A 15,214-nucleotide genomic window follows, 5' to 3' on the forward strand; every position below is an offset into this window, starting at 1 on the left:
AAGAGTGTATTCTCCCCTGAGCAGGGCTGTCCCCACAGCAAGCCTAGAGAGGCAGGGATAAGAACAGGTCCAAACCATAACTGCCTCATTTGGGGAACTCAGCACCGGCAGCAGCTCTAACAAAGTAGCTCAAAAGACTTAAACTGTGCCTAGTTCTCTATATACAATGAGAGACTTGGGAGCTCCTTGTGCTGACCCTTTTGTTAAGCATTCATGTAGAGACCAGGCAGAAATCTACTATAATGATAACTGTCGGTGACTTACACTACAGCCTGGCTCCAGTTTGATGTAGACAGAGATAATGTATCAGCCAAAAGTAGGTAGGAACATCTCACCATGTAGGAGTAAACATGCAGGTTCTAGACCTTGCAGACCTAAATTGGAGATACAGATTGGTTTTCAATTAATGAGCTGAATAGCCCTTCAATCAAAATGTGTGGGGTCATTCCACAGACAGAAATGCACCAATTTAATTTTTTTTGAGTGGATTTAGTTTAGATTTAAGTTGGTCTTAGTCAGCATTGCCTGAAATGAGTCATCAAAACTCACATATCAGAATCTGACCTCAGTAACATTAATATGGAGTAACATCACAGACGTCAGTAGGGTTTTTCCAAAGATATAACTGTAATTTCGATCAAAATCTGGCCCACTCACTTCAGGATTGTTGGGCTAGCATTACTGACAGTAGCATGTGACCTCATGCCACACCACTGGATCTAACGAGACAGCATAGGCATGACTGAGATCCGACTTTGGACTGCAGCTCATCAACTGAACTTTTAGAAATACAAAGAAGTAGGATTCGCATTAAATTCTGGCCTTGGTTACATGTATACGGTCTCATGCAGCTGTATGGAAGACAGTGGGTCTTCGGGGATGGAAGTAAGAGTAGAATTCGTATCTCTAGCCCAGATTCTGACTTCCATATCAACAAGATAATTCAAGACTAACTTCAATGACTTCATAGGAGTTACTACAGATTTCTAACAGTGTAAATAAGGTTAGAATCCATCACACTGTCTTTCAGTTAACTCCTTAGCTGTTGGTCATCTACTTGTTTTGTAAGTCCAGTGTTCCCTTTTGCCTCTTAATACAGAGTACAAATAAAGCAGACTTACTTGATTTTAAAGTCATGGATAACATTTGATTTGATATGGAAATGTTCAAATATAGATGACTTTTCACCTTTACTTGCTAGATACCAAATTCTTTTAAACAATGATAAATCCTATTTAACCAGGATGTCTTCAAAAGTTATGGAGGCCCCTAAAGGTCATGAGTTCTGGAACAACCTTATAAAGTTACTTTTATCTTAGTGGACATCCTGGTGACTCAAGACTTAAATAAATACATTCTAATACCTAATTGTCCCAAGGGATATGGCCTTAGTGTCAATGGTTATATACTTAGTGAAGTATTCTCATAGATTTCATAGACATTAGAGCTGGAAGGGACCTCAGAAGAGCATTGAGTCCAGCCCCCTGCTCCAGGGGCAGGAAGTTAGCTAGGGTCATAGGATCCCAGCAAGATAAACGTCCAAATGTCTGTTAAAGGAGTCCAGAGTAGGTGCTTGTACCACCTCTGGAGGGAGTCTGTTCCAGGCCTTGGGGGCTCGGACAGTAAAGAAGTTCTTCCTTATGTCCAGCCTGAAACGGTCTTGGAGGAGTTTGTGACCGTTTGACCTTGTCATCCCTTGGGGCGCTCTGGTGAACAGGCATTCCCCCAGATCCTGATGTATACCCCTTATCTACTTATAGGCAACCACCAGGCCCCCCCTGAGATGCACTTTTCCAGGCTGAAGAGTCCCACGGCTCTCAGCCTCTCATCATAAGGCCTGTTCTCCTGCCCTCTGATCATGCGCATGGCTCTCCTCTGGACTCTCTTGAGCTTCTCCACATCCTTTTTAAATTGTGGAGCCCAGAACTGGATGCACTACTCCAGCTGTGGCCTCACCAAGGCCGAGTACAGCAGGAGGATAACATCCTGGGATTCGCTTGAGAAGCATCTATGGATGCAATCCGGAGTTTTGCTCACTTTACAAGCTGTGACATCGCATCGGTGGCTCATATTGATCTTGTGGTCAATCATGACCCCCTATTCTCTTTTGGCCATGGTGCTAGCAAGCGTAGCATTGCTGAGCCTGTAAGCATGCTGCGGGTTTTTTTCTCCAAGGTGGAGGACCTTGCATTTTTCAATGTTGAATGCCATCAGGTTTTTGTCCACCCATTTTCTGAGCCTGTCTAGGTTGGCCTGGATCACAATCCTGTCCTCAGGTGTGGATGCTTTACCCCAAAGTTTGGTGTCATCAACGAACTTGGCCAGTCTGCTTCTGATGCCAATGTCCACATCATTAATAAAAATGTTAAAGAATATAGGCCCAAGGATGGAGCCTTGGGGGACCCCACTCATCACAGCACACCACGATGACTTACTTCTGTCTACTACCACTCTCTGGGTCACCTTGGAGCCAATTCCCCAGCCATCGGACTGTGATATAGCTGAGGCCGCAGTTGGCCAATTTTTCCATGAGATGATCATGGGACACCAGGTCAAAGGCTTTTTAAAAATCAAGATATATGACATCAATCTCTTCTCCCTTGTCCAGGTGATATGTCACCTGGTCATAGAAGGAGATAAGATTGGTCAGGCAAGACCTACCTGCAACAGACCTATGCTGGCTATCCCTCAGGATGTTGCCATCAGCCAGTTTGTCAAGAATGGTCTCTTTGATAATTTTTTCCAAGATCTTCCCTGGGATAGAGGTCAAGCTGATAGACCTGTAGTTCCCCGGATCTAGTTTCCTCCCTTTCCTGAAAATAGGCACCACATTGGCCTTCTTCCAATCTTTGGGCACTTCACCTAAGTGCCATGACTTCTTGAAGATCCTTGCTAATGTTTAAGCTATGATGCCTGCCAGCTCCTTAAGTACCCTGGGGTAAGCTGTCTGGACTAGCTGACTTGAAGGTGTCCAGCCTCTCAAGGTGTTCCTTCACATGGTCTACATTGAAAAAGGACTTCTTATTGTCTTCACTCCCTACAAGTCTGGACCAGTGCAGAATACTCCTCCTTTGAGGTGGATCCAGTCTTCCATCCTTTATAGGTCTTTCTTTTTAGATGCAGGAGGTCCACAAGTTCCCTGCAGAGCCAAGGGAGCTGCTGTGCCCTTTTGCCTCCTTTCCTCTGAGATGGGATAGACATTGCTTGTGCTTTCAGGATTGCTCCCTTGAGGAAGAACCACTCATCCTGAATTCCCCACCGCTTCAGGTTGTGGTCCCTTAGGACATCGCCAACAAGCTTCCTGAGTTTGTCAAAGTCAGCTTTCCTGAAATCGAGGACTTCTGCATTGCTGATTGTCTTGCCAGCTTTACGGTGGATGGTGAAGGTGATCAGCTCATGGTCACTGTCTCCCAGTTTCCCTTTGATCATTAGGTCACTGATTAGATCATCCCCTGTTGCCAGTACCAGGTTGAGCAGCGCTTTGCCTCTTATCAGTCCATAGAATTCTTGAGTCAGATAGAGCTCTTCCACACACATTAGGAAGCTTTGTGACCATTCAGATTTAGCCAAGTGCTCTTCCCATGAGATGTCTGGGTAGCTGAAGTCTCCCATGACAGCCATGCACCAGAAGCGTGCAGCCTTAGCCAGTTCCTTGGCGAGTTCCTGTTCGAGCTCTTGATCCTGGTTAGGAGATCTTTAGTAGACTCCTACCATTGTCTCCCCTGTGCCATGTTCACCATGGATTTTAACTCAGAGAGTCTTCAGTTGTCCACCTTGGATGCCAATGTCGGCTTGCAGGGATGTGTAGCTTTCCTTGACATAGAGAGCTACACCCCTGACCCTTTTGTCTACACGATCTCTCCTGTACAAGGTATAGCTGTCTATACCTGTGGCCCAATCATAGGTAGAGTCCGACCAGGTCTCCGTTAACCCTATGAGATCGTACTTATTCTTGTTTAGCAGGAGGACCAGTTCCTCCTGTTTGTTCCCCAAGCTCCTGGCATTGGTGTACAGGCATATAAGTGTCCCACTGGAGGCCCTAGTCTTCCCTACGCATCGTTCCGGGGCTGGGGTAGGGGTGGATTCTCTTGAGTGCCCTAGCCTGCTTGAGACAGTCCAGAGAAGAGCCACGCGCATGATCAGAGGTCAGGGAAGCAGACCCTACGATGACAGGCCGAGAGCCCTGGGGCTCTTTAGCCTGGAAAAGCGCAGGCTCAGGGGTGATCTGATGGCCACCTATAAGTTTATCGGGGTGACCACCAGTATCTGGGGGAACGTTTGTTCACCAGAGCATCCCAAGGGATCTTCACAATGACACCAGTGCCGCAGTCTCTGGTTAACTACTTCGATCCTCCCCTCCCTCCTCAGCCCATAGCCTGAAACTGGGAGCATTGAGGAAAACACCCCCTGTGCCCTCAACCCCCTAAGCCCCACTCCCAAAGCCCTGTAGCCTCTCATGACCCAGCTGGGATTACTCTGAGTCATGTCATTCGTGCCCACATGGGTAAGGAGCATAGGGTAGTGGTCAGTGGCCAGATGAGTTTTGGGATCCTCTCAGCTACATCCTGGATACAGGCTCCTGGGAAGCAGCAGACCTCCCAGGTTAAGGAGTCAGGGCGGCAGATTGCGCCCTCAGTCCCCCTCAGGATGGAGTCTCCCATGATGACCACACTACGAATGGCCTTAGGGAGAGCAGGGATGGTAGCTGTGAGTGAGCCTCCATTGCCAGCAGCAGACGGCCGGCCAGGCTCTGCTGGGGCTGCAGAGGTTCATACCTGTTGCAAAGCTCCAGAGGGGAGGGGACCTTGGTGCAGCAGGCCTTGGAGCCATTGACCACCTTGGTCCAACCCCCTGGCTGGACAGTTTGGGAGATCCTTGAGTCCTCCCTTGTCCTGGAAGGTGACCTTGGTCTACCCTAAGCCTCCAGAGGGTGAAGAGCCTGGCAGTAGGTGTCTATCTCCTGCTCACCATCCCTGATTGCACACAGTCTGTGGACTGTGGCCTGGGGCTCCTCTATCTGGAGCCCCAGAGACTCCAAAGTGGAGCAAACCTCACAAGGGGAGGTGGCCATGCTCCCAGTTCCATGTGCCTGGAAATGTCCCAGGCACCCCCACAGCCGAGAGCCAGAGGCTCTCCCCTGGCACAGGGGCTCTGCATGGAGCCCAGAACCATGGGTTCTGTCCAGGTGGAGACCTCTGAAGTGCCAGAGGGGGAGGTCGCAGCCTCTGAGGGGACCCTCAGGGTGTGGCATGTGGCCATCCACATTGTGCCACTGGTAGTCTGGGTACTGCTATGACTACCTTCCCTGTGGCTCACTGGCAGGGGCTTGGGCCCTCCCACTTGCCTTCCCACGCTAATTCCCACACTAACTCCCACACCGAGCCCAGACGCCTGTTTGTGTGTCCTGTTCGCAAGGCTCTGGTTGCATGACTCCCTGGGGTGCTGGACAAAGTAGAAGCTGGGGGGGGGGGGGGGGGGCGTCTCCCTCCTCAGCTCCACTCAGCTGACTGGGTTGGGATCCCTCCTTCCCTGCCATGGGCCCCACCTACCTCCGCCTGCACTGGGGGTCTGGGTTGGGGTCCTGCCCTGGGCTCAACAGGTATGCAGTGGGCTTCCGCCCATGCATCTCGCCAGAGCCAGGGACAGACTATGTCCTTGCCATTGGTGGGCCCTTTTTAAACTGCACACATGCACAGAAGGGCTCGCCAATGGCACCATGCCACTCTAGGGGCTGAGGGGTCCCTGCCCCATGGAAGAGGGGATAGGTGAGTGCCCACCCCTTCCACTGTGTCACACACTGGGTGGGACTGGTCGCGTGGCTCCCTGGGGGCTGGGCCAAGTAGGAGCTGGGGGGAGGAAGATTAGGAAATTTGCTGTCTAAGGGTATCTAATGGTATCTGAGCTTCCAAAAAAACTGCTTGTCATATGACATAGCAATGATTAATCAAAGATAGATGATACAAAACCAAGGGCCAAAGATCATATTTTTATAATCTATAGTTTAAAGGTATCACAATTTCAGAGGCATCCTTTTGGAGTCAGATAGGAAATGCAGATGCAAGAGCAGCAAAGAAATTTGGACAGAAATGAGAACTGGTAGGCAGGACTAGTGAAAAAGCTGCGGCTGGTCTGAGCAGGCTATGGGATGAGCAGGAATTGGTGCGCTCACCATGTGTATCTGTAGATGCCAGGGGGTCAACCAGAGGAGGTAGAAGCAACATGAAGAGATGGGCTGAGAAAAAGGCCACAGGTTGTTAAATGTTAGGGATGGAGATGCAAAGCCCTTGACAGACAGGCAGGCAGGTGGATAGATCTATGAAAAGAGAGGATGCTGCAGTTAGAATTCTGCAACCCTCTAACTTCTAAAGACACGTTGTGACTAATGAGGGAAGAACGTGGGCCTGGGTGTAGGGCTGATGGGCAAATGTATCCCTCCTGGAATTCTGTTGATTCACAGCAGTTTTCCCTAGGGCTTAACTAATTCCATTAGTTGAGTCAGCCCTGGCCAGATGCAGGACTCCATGAACCATCATCAATCAATATAACGCAATTAGATGGACTTCTTAATAAAACCCTTGTGCAGGCACTTTATGCATGTCCTGCCTAACATGCTCCTTGCATGTATGGTGTTTTATCTCCTTGTGGAATCCTCAAACCCAACAACAGTTCCTTTAGGGTTATTGTACCCATTTCAAAACCTATGTGAGATGCTATCAGACAGAACTGAACAGCACAGAGTGATTTTACATGTAACACTTTTAATGCAATACAAGCACTCCCATCTCCCCTCAGCCAATTTGCTTTCCCACATTTAACACCCATGATAAGATATAACCAGAAAGCACAGCTTGTTCATTCAGGGCCTGTTCAAATGCCTATTAAGCCCTTGAAAAGGCTTACCTTTACCTTGGTGTGCTTACAGTCAGGTGTTTACCACCTGAACCTGCAAGACTCTATGTCAGCACTCTCAGGCACTTTAGGCACCTGGAGATAGTGGCATAACTAGGGCAGAGATAAAAGAACAAGTAACCTGAGCACCAAGTTGGGGAGAAGGGGGGCAGAGACATAAAAAAAGTGGCTGCTTCTGGCAGCCACATAATCACAATCACAATTGTGGCACCAACCAGAAGTCTTCACTGTCCCTGAACCCTGGATGCCTGGCTACATCCCTACACTGTTGCCTCAAGAACTTCACTTTGGGACACTGACAGTAAAAACAAATGTCCCAATTTCTCCTAGGATAAAGCCTTGGGATCCTACAGATACACAAGTCCATTTTCCCACTTCATGTATCTATGAAGCATCCAAGATTACATTTTTTCCCTGTGACAATTGTGGCTAATTCAAATTTACTGCCTATTCTATTCATATGCCTACTTTTATTCCATATCTAAACAATATCTCATATAAAATTAGCCTGGCCTAGCATCAAACCATTAAATGTACTCTAAGCAACCTTTGGTGAGAACTTTAGCCTATTTTTTTTCTCTAATCCTTCTTTCCTGAATTTTCTAAAATGGTTCACACCTTATGATGTCCTCTGGCCTGATCATTTCTTTTGCCTCTTCTTCTCTTACCCAAGCTTTGGTCAAGCAAATGCAGTCAAATGCTATTTCATGTCACCATTAAGCAACTTAAGGCCTACTCTCATTTATAGATGCCCCACAGGATTAACTGGCAGCTGAGCAGGGGTTTTGAGAATCACAGTTTTGGAGGTAGGCACCCAAAATGAAAGTTTTCTGGATCTAGCCACACATCCTTAAATTCTAGTACTGCAAACATAGGATCTCAGCCTGAAAAAGCACTGATAAGATAAGTTTTCATCAACTTCCTTAGGAGTGAGTGGTGGGTGCTCAGTAGTTCTCAGGAACAGGACCATATGAAGCGAGTATCATTACGTGACTACAGAATTGGAGAAATGTGAACTACAATTATTTAATACAGTCAAACTCTAGTATCTGCACTTGAATGAGTAGTACTTTATTCATGGAGCAGTCATGTTCAAGCTACTCAAACAGCAAATACTACTTAGCCACAATGATGGTAACAGCATCTGGCAACTAGGTTTTCTAATACCTGGCATTTTTAAGCTGGACTGAAAAAGCTTTATTTCCTTTCACTCCAGAGTCCATTTGAAATAGGTCAGAGCACAGAGCTGTAAATACAGAACAACTAGCTTGTCTTATAATTCAATGTCACTCGTGTTGCACAAAAATTATACCTGCAGGTCATTCCTCTGAATTTTGTTTGCTCTCCAATATATTTTGTATCCTGCCAATTCATCAACATGTTTGCATACTAATGCTATACTTAGATTGATATTTAACTATCCAAAGAATCATTGACTTGAAAAGATCTGCAAATGACTGTAATTCAGTGATAAAAGAGCATTTACTTTGGGTGGAAAACTGTACGCATTTATTTGCAAATCATAGGCTTTTCTTTTGTACACACGCACGTACAATATTAGCTGTGTCATATACTGCCAGGTACAGATAGGTTAGGTAAGGTAAGTACACAAATGTTAGTTAAATCTCCACCAAGGGTTCCAGATATAAACAAACAATTGTTTATAATATTAATTTACTTATTTTTCAGACCCAGTACCTACAGTTAGCTTTATTTATGTCTTCACCATTGCAGCAGCTCTTTGGAGAGTTTCAAAGAAATATGAAAGAAATAGATTTGATTACTTGGAAACACAGGCACAGTGTTGAGCTCTCGATCAAAAATCTCCATGTTTTATCTGAATTGTTTTGTAGCTAGGACTTCATCTTGCATATCTGCTGCTAGCTAGCTGATTTTTCCAACCATTTTTTTTAAACATATGAGATGCTTGGCCTGCTTAATCTCACACTCCACACTGAGGGCAACACCTGGAAAAAAAAAGAGAGTTGCTAAAATGCAAGAATAATGAGGAAGCAGTGAGCAGAAGACAATTACTGCTGCATACAGAAAAAAAGTTATAGTAAATGGCTTTGGAATAGATTCGTAGGTTGAATGTTTTCTTTTCTTCCCACCACATTTATATTTAGATGCTTTTCTGTTTCAGATGACCTGGTGCTACCACCAGTTAAGGAAGCCTAACATTTCTTAGCATAAGAGGGGTTTGTTTTGTTTTTTTTCATTTGCTTGGAGCTTTGTCAAACTTTAACAAATTTATAATATTGGATCTCTGTCCCCACTTGAATTTCTTGGGGATATTATTAGCAAAATGGTTCTATCATTTCTGAGGAGGAGACTAGGGGCATATATATTGTTTTGCTCATTAAAAAAAGTTCCAATGACTTCTTTGGAAAGCCCCATGCTTTGGGGGCATGAACTGGAAATCTGGCAGAGGTTGGCTGTTTTTGTGAGAGATGTATCTTTTGCCATGAAAACTAACCTAAACGGAGCAACTTACAAACCTTTGAAAAATTGCTGTTCACATATGTTCAGTAAGGCTCTGTCATTTTTAGCAGCAAAATTCCCTGAAGTATTCGAGTGCAGTGAGTTTGCCCAAGCTGCGAAAGGCTGAGCAGGACTTTTCCTAAACTCTCAGTCAAGTATGCTGCAAACTGTGCTGGGTCCAGGTTTGTGTCCAGGCATATGAACTAAAAGCATGAAATATTGTCTGTCCTGTGCTCTCAGTGACCCTCAGTGGCAAAGGATAATGACATCAATCCCTATACAAGCTCCTACCGCCGTTATTAATAGATGAAGTAAAGGAAGGTTTAGCTGCAACGAAGAAACAGAAGGCAGCTGATGGAGATGGTATCCTCCAAGAATTTCTCCATCATCTAGACCCCAAGGGACTCCAATTGTTGGTGAAACTACACCAAAACAATAGAATCTAGATACATACCAAAAGCATGGCAGGAGGTGATGGTCATTGCAATAAGCATACTGGGTAAGCCAATTGACAACCTGGGAAGTTATAGGCTAATATCACTCCTTTATACAACCTACAAACTATTAGAACATATCATCCTCAGGAAAATCAGCCCTTTTATCAAGCCAGTGATCCCCAATGAACAAGTGGGATTCCGGCCTAAGCGAAGTTGCTGTGACCAAGTTTTGGCCCTTGCAACATACTCAAGGCTGGTTTTCAGAAAAAAATCCAAGACTGGTACAACCTTTGTAGATCTGTCATCAGCCTATGACATGGTCTGGATTAACAGCCTGATGCTGAAGCTCGCAAAGATCATAGTCTGCCACCAAACATTATGCCTGATATTGGACCATGCGGAGCAATAGGCGGCTATGCATCCAGCAGGGTGACAGAGTCAGCTTACCCAGGTTCCTCAGCAATGGATTGCCACAAGCTTCAGTACTTGCACCAACACTCTTCAATGTATGTACAGGCAACATACTGCCAACAAAGTCATGCACATTTGTATATGCGGCTGGCCTTGCTTTGGCAACACAAGCAGCCTCCTTCAATGATATTGAGTTCACCTTGAGTGAGGACCTGAATACTATGGAGGAATATTTTTGGAAATGAAGACTCAAGCCAAATCTCCACAAAACAACAGTCACTGCATTCCATCTTGACAATAGGAACGCTAAGTGTACCCTAACTTTCTGCAGCAACACTATGTGGCATGACCCCACTCTGTCTTATCTTAGAGTGGGCCTGGATCATACATTAATCTTCCATGACAACCTGAAAAAGATAGCTGCCAAGATGAAGATAAGGGTCAATTTGGTTCAGAAATTGGCAAGCACATGCTGGGGGTCTTCAGCATCAGTTTTCTGAATGTCAGCACTGGCCCTTGCATACTCCATAACCAAGTACTGTGCACTGGTATGGACCACAAGCAGTCATACTCAACTTGTTGAGACCCAGCTGAACTCTGCATTGTAGTGCACCACTGGAACCCTCAAGTCAGATGCCACACTTTGACTGACGTGCTGTTACACATGGCTCCTCCACCCATTCATCATGAGGCAGCAACTCCATGGGAAGACAAGCGAATTAAGGAAAACAAAACTCTTCCCATCCACCAGGACCTCAACAATGCCACTCACCATCACATAAAGTCACACAAGCCCTTTTGAATGTAGGTACTTAACCCTCAACAATGCGATTTCAACCCTGACAAAGCTTGGAAAACTGAATGTAGTTCATAGGAAGTCACAAATAAACATCTTGTGATAGATCTAATGCATAAGGTACCTGGGCTTTGATCTCTTGCGACACTTAAGAGTAACTCTAAATGCATCTGTACAAACCATGGGAGATGCAGATATTTGATACACAAATGCAAGATTAAGAACTCTCCAGTGTGTGACTGTGGTCACCCAGAACGGACCATGAAACATAATGACTCAATGCCCAATCCACAAATATAAACGAGGTATCACAGCTTTATACTCTGTTGCTCCTGATCCAATTGTCTGACTCAGCCACCTAAATATAAAATTACAGTTGCTCTTCTATATCTACCTCAATCATATGAAAGAAGTGACCCTCCTGAATGCCCAGGCAGCACTGAACAGGAATCTGCCTGATCTGAAAGCAAAAAGGGAGTCCCAAAGTTGTATTACTGCTATCATCCTCCCTTGAAGTTTCTGTCAGGGAGAGACAGCTCTGTATATTTATGGTAGGGGCTCTGTTGATGATAGCAGCTAATGGGATCATTGAAACCAATACTTTCCTTGGATAGCAGTGTCCCTCTTTTGGCCTGTTAGGACTCTGGCATTACAACTAAGTCTGTGACAGTTTTATGTTTCCTGCAACCTGTTTCCTGCCCCCAACTGACTGTCCAGTTCTGGAATCCTGTGCCAAAAATCTATGCTAATTTAAACCAATCTAAGGAAGTCTGGCCAACTTTCATACATGTGTGTGCATGTATTCAGCATACTCAGTGACTATGCCCTCAATATATGGGCATCTCACAACTCAATACATACATCTGTATACACCACAAAATCATGCTCAAAAGCACAACTTTAGATCCGGATCCAGATCCACATTTCTCCAAAGGAGTGGAATTCAGATCCAGATACCAGTTCATCTTTAATGGAAAGAACTTCAGACCTTTTTAACACTCTAAATGTAGCTTATTATAAAGCATGATGCTGACACAGGAATAGTAAAAATGGTACAAACACCTAGAAAAATGAAGTTGAAAATTCTCATTAGCCACAAAATCTTGATCAAAGAAGTCTATTTGTGGTTACTACTAACCTTTTGTAATTGAAGGGTAATGGAAGTAAAAATTAACAGACTTGCTATCGGCTGTGAGAAAGCCTTATGCCAGACAAAACTACTACCAGTTGATCACAACTTTCTTTCAGTGGTAATTTGCCTTGGAGTCAGATTAGAGACCTAGAAGGAGGAAATTATCCTGAGCTCTCACAATTCTCTGAAGCTATACTCCCCTACACTTCCCTGGCCAGCTACACCATTTTAAAGTAAATGTACCATTACACACAGGAAATTGCAATGAATGCCTATGTATTCCACTGCTTTCTCCCAGATGGACTTGTTCAATATTGGTTCAATCTGCTAGACATTGCTCTTTAGTCAAGGGGTTGAGGGCATGAGATAAAGGTCTCCATTTTCTTCATGCTAACAATTTGAATTTGTGTGATCAGTGCAGAATATGACAATAAGCAAGAAGCCATAGGAAGGCATGGATCGTACAGGCAATCCTCAACTTACAACATTTTGAGTTACAACGTTCCACACTTACAACATTTATAAATTGACACCATTTCAACTTTCTGACATCAGTTTCAACTTTATGATGCCATGCCACACCAGCGAACAAGTTTGCTGCATCACCCATCTCCCTGGAGAACATCTGTCCAAACTTCCTTGCACACTTTCTTTAAGAAAGCAGCCAAGACTCCAGAAAAACCTGTAGCCAAGACTCCTGAGAAGACTCCAGACAAAAACCCTCCAAAAAGTCTAAACAAGACCCTTCAAAAAGTCCAGCAAAGTCACCTCAAAGAAATCAATATGATTTCAAATCAATGTGATTGCTATTTACAATATAAATACATTAATGTAGCTATATTACTCATCTCTAATTAATTGAGTACAAAATGTTGGGTTATTTTTGATGAAAATAAGGTATTGAGCCTAGGTTCAGGAACCAATCTCTCATTTATAACATTGTTTCCTTTGGGAAAATCGGTTCCAAGTTACAACATTTCGACTTAAGACACGGCTTTCAGGAACCAATTGGGAGGACTGCCTGTAATGGTTTTCTGAGATAGTTTAACCACTAACGCTTAACAACAATATTAATGCTGAATGAAATTTAGAATTTGGGAACCCTGGGAATTCTGCTGTTTCAGTATTTGTTTTGTCTTCAATCAGAATGAAAATTTAAAAGAGCATTTGACATTTTTGATTAAACAAAATTCAAGAAAATGTTGATTCAAGACTCTCAGAGTGGTCCACGTGGACATTTTCAATCTAAACTGAATGTCTGATATCCCTGGATCTAAATACATCATTTCATGTATTGCAGTTGGTAAGACTAAAGCAAAATATCTCATTGGGTGTGTCTACCTGAGACACTTTACTGAGCAATAGAGCAAATTACTGTATAGTAAGCATCACCGTCTATAAGTGTGGACCCTTACTTAGAAGTAATTTGCTCTACTCAGCAATTAATTTAAATGTAAGTAGCAAGTTACCTGCTGATTAATTACTATGCAATAAGGTACATGTAGACGGCTAAATTTGCTCCCAGTAAGCTGGGCAGCAGGGCAGCAGATTGCTACCTGTTTCCAGAAGCTACCTGCTGCCAGGACAGACTCTGCCACCAGGGCAGGCTCTGCCATCAGAGCCCAGACAGGGACAATAGCAGCAGGGAGTTCCTAGCCTTGCTCCGTGATTGAGATTGTGGAGTTGGGGCAGGGAGCTACCTGCACAGGGAGACTTCCCTGCCCATCCTGTAGCTGACTGGGACCTGCTCTAGACTGGGACAGTCCCTGGCCAGCCCTGGGCTACATGGGGAAGTCTGCACATGCAGCCTGGAGCTGACTGGGAGCTGTCCCATTTTGGGTACTCCCCAGCCAGTGATGGGCTGCATATGAAGACTTCCTTGGGCAGCCCAAGACTGGCTGGGAACTGTCCTGGTCAGGGGCAGGTCCTAACCCCACCCGGCTCTAGACCTGTGTCTCAGTCAGGATCCCCTGCCACTGCCCCACAGCTCTTTCCAAGCCCCTTGCCCCAATTGGGGAGCCAAGGCTGGGAGCTCCCTGCTACCAGGGCAGGGGGACATTGTCCCTGCCCGGGCTCCACCATCAGAGCCCACCCTGGCAGCAGGCAGCTCCTGGGGGCAGGGAACAATCTCCCAGCTTCTGCCAAGAGACAGCTGTCTCTTGGCCCCATGCTGCCTGCCAGCCCCCAGAGCTAGCAACCATGGGGGAGCCTACAGCTCCCCCTGGTTGCTGCAGGGGCTGGTGCAGAGCCGGAGAGGGCAGGAGCAGACTCCTGCCAGGAGCGGGAAATCTGCTCCCAAATGGACACGTGTGGAGATGCCTGCCCATAGACACACCCATTGGGAATCAGTCTACCATGGTCTCTGGTGCTCAGGAGCTTCTCTGCCCAGGGTAATATAATTGCTGGTTACAGCTCTGGTTGGAAGGTTGTCTTTGTTCAGGTGTCCCACTAAGACTCTTCTTCTATAGGCTATACCCTCTAGGCAGGCTATACCTGCCATCACATGGCTTCCAGATTGCCACAAATGACTCAGTGAAGAGAGACTGTACTACCATGATAACTCCCAGGAAGCATAACATTACCGCAAACCCATGCAGCTTAAACATAAAACTGAAATGAAATGAAATGAAATGTTTTGATTCAATCAAAGAAGCACTGAAAATCCCACAGAAAATGCAGATGTTGCCGAAACTACATTTTCTGTTGGAAACCATTTCAATGGAAAATTCCCGTCCAGTCTTATGACATAGTGCCAAACCATAAACAATGTTCATTTGTGGTAGGTCTGGATGACACACAGGCAGCAGTGGAACAGGGTTCCCATATGCAGAGCACCTTTCCTCCTGCAATGCCTATGCCATTGGTCTTACCTAAAGCAACATTTACAGTGACTGGAACTACAGGTTGTCAGTTCTATCTCACAGCAGGAAACAACGCAGCTGTCCAACTTACAGGAAAAATGGGGGAAGGAGGGGGAGGAGGAGAAGAGGGATGTACTTCCTGGATGCTTTATTTTCCATAGTTCTGTTTTTTTATTTGGACAGCAGG

Source organism: Alligator sinensis, unplaced genomic scaffold (genome assembly GCF_000455745.1).
Source record: "Alligator sinensis unplaced genomic scaffold, ASM45574v1 scaffold1031_1, whole genome shotgun sequence".
In the NCBI taxonomy this organism is placed as follows: Eukaryota; Metazoa; Chordata; order Crocodylia; family Alligatoridae; genus Alligator; species Alligator sinensis.